This window comes from Silurus aristotelis, assembly GCF_946808225.1.
Source record: "Silurus aristotelis genome assembly, chromosome: 29".
NCBI lineage: Eukaryota > Metazoa > Chordata > Actinopteri > Siluriformes > Siluridae > Silurus > Silurus aristotelis.
The window spans coordinates 93938-101190 of NC_139602.1; the positions used below are offsets into that span (position 1 = coordinate 93938).

A 7253-nucleotide genomic window follows, 5' to 3' on the forward strand; every position below is an offset into this window, starting at 1 on the left:
ATCTGAGCCACTTTGCTAAGTCCACTTCTCCATTTCCTCTACATTCCCATTTCAAGGACTCTACACAGAAGGATGGAGCAGCTAATGGAGCTTGAACACTGAATGCTCCACAGAGTGGCCTCTCGTCTGTTTACAGCGTTGGCAGCCTCTGATTAGTGGTGTGATGGTCCGGACCACAGGAGGAATTGCTGCACTTGTTCCAGAAGAGCAAGAGTGAAAATCCTGGCATTGTCGTTCTGATCCGATCTGATCTGATCTCCTCCACCATCCCAGGCCTCCATCACGCACAAAATTTCCAGTGAAAGACCTTGACTTCGAAGCTGAAGGTTTTTTTTCTGAGAGCTGCCTGAGTAAAAAGGAAGAAAGGCATGAGTCTAGAGACGAGTGCGTGGTCTGCACCGAGTGTTTGATCTGAGACGAGGCTTTGAAGGGTTTGAAGTGTGCCTTAACGTTTGGAGTAAAGAGGCTGGAGAAAACCCTTATAACCTCTTTGTACCTGATCTTCTGACTGTTCAAAAAATTCATACTTTTCAAGAAAAAACATTTTTGATTGGCAAAAATTGTTTAAAAAAAAAACTAATAAGAAAATGAGAGAAACAAAACCACAAAATCAAACGAAAAAAAAATTACAAATATTTTCACACGTGAAGGATCATTTAAAAGTTTTCTTTTTTGTTCTATTTTATTTCATTCTATTTTAGTAAAAAATACACAAAGCATTTTAAAAAGTTTATTTATCTAATAAATCAGATTCATAACCAGGAAAAAGGTGATTACATACGTGTTTTTATTAAACAAATTATTAATATATTTTTATATTTTGTATATAGACAATAAGGATTTAAACAAATAAATAAATGTACTGTATGTATTTTAATGAAAATATATAATTATTATTATTCAAACATGCATTAATTTTATTGACAATTAGAAATAAAACATTACCAAAGCATAAAAAAAATTAAATAGATTAAATAGAAATAAAATCTATTTATTTTTTATTTATAAACACTGACACTGTACCATGTACCAAACCAGGAGTTACAGACTGCACACTGCTACAGCGATTCTGAAAAGAGAATGTGATTCTCCTGTGTAGAGAACTGGGATTTTCTCTCTCTCTCTCTCTCTCTCTCTCTCTCTCTCTCTCTCTCTCTCTCTCTCTCTCTCTCTCTCTCTCTCCCCCCCCCCCCCCCCTCTCGGTCAGGTGTGTTTATGTATGGATCAGTTCGGTGGTGATGAATAGTAGAAGAGTCAGGAGCAGAGTGTGGATGGAGACGAGGTCACGCCGTGAGTCTGTCAGCCTTTTCATTACCCTGAATGTCAGTGAGTCTCTTCATCTTCGTCGTTCCTCTGCTGCAGCAGAACACAAATGTCAGGCAAGTTTATGAAAGTCTCAGCATGAGGAAGAGGATGAGGAAGATCACGGTGTCCTGATTTGGTTCTGTGATTCTAAATATTCAGCTTTTTTAGACAGAAAATGAACCAAACGGATCAACACCATTTTTACAAACGAACGTGTGATGAAACACTGAGCTTCAGTCGCTCGCAGAGTAACAATAATCACTACACAGACTGTGGGATCGCTGAGCTACAGGTATCTCATCATCTCACTCACTTTATTTAACTTTATTTAACTCTGTTTAGATTTTACACATTAATACATTAATTATTTATTATTTAATTTTGTTTATAGAAAAGATTGAATTTGATGTAATCCTGTAACAAACGAAATCATGAGTCTTCCTTCAATCGATTAATCGATATTAAAGAGATCATGAAAAATAGCGGAGTACACGTTTACACTCACGTGATACTGAGACGCAAAACGAGGAATAGCAGATGGAAATGCAGATAATATTAATTAAAAAAAGGTTTAAAAGAATTCAAACTAAATGTATGAAAATGAAATAAAAAAACAAGCCATGAGGTCGAAGGAACTGCCTGCAGAGCTCAGAGACGTGATGTTGCAGAGGCTACAAAACATTTCTGCTGCACTGAACTAAAGATTCCCAGGAGCACACTGACCTCCGTAATTCTCAAATGGAAAAAGTGTTTCTCAACCAGGACTCTTCCAAGAGCTGGTCACCCGACCAAACTGAGCAATCAGGGGAGAAGAGATTTATTTCCAAGATGCAAGAAATTTCTCCAAGCAGCTGTTTTCTTTATTACCTGCCTCACAACACATCTCAAAGAACTCAGTTTACTGCTGATTGAAGGACAAATATATATAAAAAATAATAAAATATGTTCCTTGTTGTGTTCTGGGATCATCTTCCTCCCCTGTAGAGCCTCACTGTGAATCCCTGCTGCAGCACATAATGAGAGTTAATTTGATTTAAAGTGAAAATGAGTGTGAAAGGAGAAAACCCACTGGAACTGATGTACAGCTGAAGCTTGATGATGTTTACCGTCAGTCGTGTTGAACAGAAGGAGACCTGGAGGAACAAAGTGCTGTTAAACCCAGAGCTGGAGACAAATACTTCCTTACGCTACTTAAATAGGATTTTCTGATATCAGTTCTTTACTTTTACTTTTGTTTTGTTTTTTACTTTTTACTTTCACTAATTCAAGTTTTTACACAAATATCTGTACTTTCTACTTCCTACATTTTCAGTCTGTTTGGTGAAAAAATAGAAACCTGTTTCTTGTCATTGTGCTGCTTTTTCCATCCACTGGTGCATCATTTCCTGTTTCTCTCTCACACCACAGACAGTTTCTGAAGCTCAGAAGGCAGTAAGAAGTCTGGGGAAACGTGGATGAGACAGAAGGAGTCAGTGATGTTTTATAGTAATATATTAATATGATGAGGTTCAGTTCCAGTGTGACACTAAAACAGGTAGTAATTATCAATACTTTTTACTGAAGAACATGTCGGAGCCCAAACTTCTAACCCTAACGCTAACCCAGAGTCTTTTACAACATCAGTATCTGCACTTCTACTGAGTGAAGGATGTGTGGACTTTTACTATCTCTGGTTGAAACACAGAAGGTTGGTTTCAGAAGTTTGTAAATAACTTCTAACACTATTATATATATATATATATATATATATATATATATATATATATATATATATATATATGATGATGATAATGATGATGATGATGATGGTGATGGTGGTGGTGCAGGATACAGGAACTTCTGTCAGGAGATTTCTGGGGGAATTAATATCATTAAACACAGCAGGGCAGAATGTCTCATTCCAGTACAGTTTGATTACAGGAAGAGGAAATTGCCTTTGACAGGTAATACAAATGGAGTAATTAGTATGCAGATGCAGCAGAACAGTTTACAGCAACGACAATAAGCTGAACTGATATCAATGAACAGAGAGGATTTTTAAATAAAAACTGTTTAAATGCACAATGAAACTTTTGAAGCACAAATGCTGGACTTTTTGATATACCAAAGTGTTCAATATTAAAGTATGTAAGTATAAAACTTTATTATTAAATGAAAATCATTCTCATATAAACATATTAGAAATATTACATTTCAGACATGTGGGTATGTGACGATGCAGGTCTCAGGTGTGTTACAGGGTGTTAGTGGTGTAACGCCTCACACTAAGCTGTAGATCTGCATCTGAACACACACCTGAACCTTCAGCCAATCACAATCCAGGATTCACACCGATCAGAGTATAATAGAAATAATAAATAATTAGCAGGAAGGTCACAAGTTCCCATCACACCACGTCAACCCAAGTGTTTAATCCTGTACCTCAAACACTGAGCACTTTTATTAAGGAAGAGGTAAATGTTGATATTTTTTCCGGCCCAAAATTGATCACTAACACCAGATTTTCCAGTTTCAGAATGGTAGTATTTTGTTGATTAGTTTTCGGTTCTCACTGAAGCTACAGCCTGTGGTGTGTATGTAGAACTTATTGTGTGGGTCACTTGTAATTCTCCTGACAGGCAGCAGAGGGCTGGAAGAAAAAGACAGACTGCCCCTTTAAGACGGCAGCTGTCCCCAGCCTCAGAGCCAGGATTAACTCGGAGCGGGGAAAGCAGTGTATTTCAGGAGTGTGTTCGCTCAGCATAACGCAAGATTTGCACAAGAGAAAGTCAGCTCGTGTAAAATCTTGTGAAGTGCCAATCATAAGTCCGTGTTGATTCAGCATCGCTTTAAGTTGTCTGAAAAGAAACTTATTGACCTTTCCATGCACCGAGCCTTTCTCACTCACGCTCTTTATTTCTCGCTCTCAAGCCTCCAGACGTTTGAGCTTTTCTCACGTGTTTGACTTCTGCGTTTGATCATTATGTAGAACAGAGGTGTGAAGAACAGCTTTGTTAGTTATGAGCGTGGGTCAGTGGAGCGAGGCCGGATGTCCACTCAGACCCAGGCCTCTGAGACGGAGACACTCCGAGGCCTGAACCAGCTGCACTAATAGGATGGAGGAGGTTCACTGCCTGTGGACGTCTAATTACATTACTGGCCTCATAAACAGCATGCAGTTTCACCAACTTTTCTGCTTGTGCTTATGCTTTTCCTCAGGCCTGCTCATAAATATTAATAAAGCAAACAGGGGAAATAAATAAATAACACAATGAATAAATAAATAAATAAATATACAGAGCACAATTTCCTTGTGCCGTAAAAACATCAAGGTTATTAGATGGTTCATTAGAAATCACTTCATCATGATGATGTTTTAATGATAAAATTTTAAAAAGTAAAAGAATTTACAAAATTATCAAAGGATACATGATAAAGAATGTAAGATGATGACAGACAGACAGACAGACAGACAGACAGACAGACAGAGAGACAGACAGACAGACAGACAGAGAGAGAGACAGACAGACAGACAGACAGACAGACAGACAGACAGACAGACAGACAGACAGACAGACAGATAGACAGATAGATAGATGGGGAAAAAACTGCTAAATTCATTCTTAATATGAAAAGGGCCATAACAATAAACATAATAAAACAATTATTCTTTTATATCTGTATAATTTTTTGATAATAAAATAAAGACACAAGATTATTTCAGAGTTGATGCTGCATTCAGGTTCTCTCAGAAACAGGAAGTGAACAATGCTCTGTGCTTTTGAACCACAATGTGAGATGATGAAGCTGCACAGCATCATGTACTGTAAAGTCAAGGATCTAGATTAATGAGTAAATACCTCTGCATGTTAAATGATGAATAGAAAACACTTGTATATTCTGCGAGCAGTCATGTTGGTTTGGTGTCACTTTGCTCAACTCAGGGTTGAAAAGTACTGTGTAGAAGTTCTGAGTATTTTTGAGAGATCATTTTTTTCTGCTTGAAGCTTTTAAAATAATTTACAACTCAATACACACTACATAGCATTATAATAAACATGTATTAGAGAATTAATTCTCGCTGTAAGAGGCAGTAATCGAGTTTATAAAATATTGATAAGGAATCACTACTGACTGTTTCTTGGCCCGTATAGGAGAAGGTGATCATATGAGCAGAATGACCAGAACTACGTATTTATTGGGAGATTTCTGAACCAGTTGACGTGATGAGTTGACTCCTATTCCATACTGATTGCTGGATCTCTGGAAAAAAAAAACATCAAAAGAAGAAATGCAGAAAAACTGAGAGAAAAATTATTGCCTCAGACATCTTGAATCCTGAAGTAATGCTCTCAGGACCGGCACGTCCAAGTAAAACGTCATGCTTCCATAAATCAGGGGGCAGAATTCCAGAAACAAATGGACGAAAGAGAGAAGAAAAGAAGTCCAGAGACTGTACACCCACATTTCCCTCCCTGCTGCTCTTTTCTTTATGCTTGACAGCTCAATAATCATCTCCAGCTGCTGCTTTGCTTGTCCCTTTACCTTGGCATGAATTTTCTCCACCATACACACACACACACACACACACACACACACACACACATAAACACACACACACACACACACACACACACACACACAAACACACACACAAACACACACACACACACACACACACACACAGTCAATGTTATGCACATCCTGTGTTTGGGAGATAATATGTGGTGAAGATCTACAGGAGCATGATAAAAGTGTTGGGAAAAAGCAGAAGCTCAACATATTAAGTTGTTTTCCCACGAGGTGCTGGACAGGAAGCCTGGATTTCTCAGTCCAGGAACGAAGCTGGGCCCAGAGGACACCTGTGAGTCGTCTGAGCATTTATCAGTAGAATCTCGGAGGCATTGGAACAGAAAGTGGAGGTGAATAATTCAAGGAGCTGATGAATTAGAAGCTAAAGTTTGACTTTTTGTTAGATTTATTTGTTGCTGAATGTATTGTACGTTTGTTTGTTGTGCCCTCAAAAACTACCACATGCTGAATTGTGCCTAAGGAAACTTTAAGGTACACAATTTAACATTAAGGACCGTTGATATCCTTGTCATGTAAAACACTAAAATTATTAAAAAAAGAAGTACCTCTGATGGTTCCCCAGTGATGAGGAGGAGTACAGTCTCGTACCTTTATATCTGAAATTAAAGGACTTCCACAGATCTCTACCATAGAAACAGCAGTAAAGGAGAATGTTACAAAGACAGTAGCTACCAAGCTACTTATAAAAATCTCATAAAATCTGCCGTCATGAGGTAGTGAGTAAACTCAGTTATCTTCTCATAAAGTTGTGTGTAAATGTTTTTGGAAACTCAAATTTTCACAACAAACTGTATTTTTCGAGTTGTTCTTGTGCACCGCTTACAAACAGAGTTGATAAACAAGTCCCGCTGTTAGCATGTAAAACAAGGACGGTTTATTGTTGAAACTGTTGGCCTCTTTGGATGTTCTCTCCAGAGGGGGTTAACAAAGAGCCGTGTGAGCTGGCAGGTCTCAGGTTGCCGTGTCCCTAAATATGCTTCTAAAATGGTTGACACCTTGTTCTGTCAGAGAGCAGAGACACGCCTGATTACCCAGAATCACTCCACGCTCCATTCACTCTCACACAGGAACGGCCCAAATTCACTGTGCATGAAATATGGGCATTTTGTGGATGAGTGTTCTGTCAGTCTGGATAGACTTAGAGCGAGAGAGGGAGAGAGAGAGTGAGAGAGAGAACGATATGGAGAAAGAGAGAGAGAGGCTTTTTTTTTTCTTTTACAATCCTTTATTTGACATAAGTCATGTTCAGCACTATACAATACTTTTAAAGATTGGGTCTGAATCTGACATTGCGTCTTCACTGTCTAATTCAGGTTCCTTCACCTTCATGTATTTCTTTCCCTGCTTTTTCTCTTGTCCCCTACCTCGCTTCTTTC

At 38.2% G+C, this 7253-nt stretch overlaps 1 long non-coding RNA gene across 1 annotated transcript; it reads right to left on the reverse strand.

The window, feature by feature from the left end:
• Positions 1-893: 893 nt before the first annotated feature.
• LOC310722922 lies at positions 894-5812 on the reverse strand. The gene is made up of 3 exons (XR_014532544.1): positions 2642-5812; positions 2375-2438; positions 894-1356 (listed from the first exon to the last, which is right to left on the reverse strand). It is a non-coding gene; the product is annotated as an uncharacterized lncRNA (long non-coding RNA).
• Between the last annotated feature and the right edge of the window lie 1441 nt (positions 5813-7253).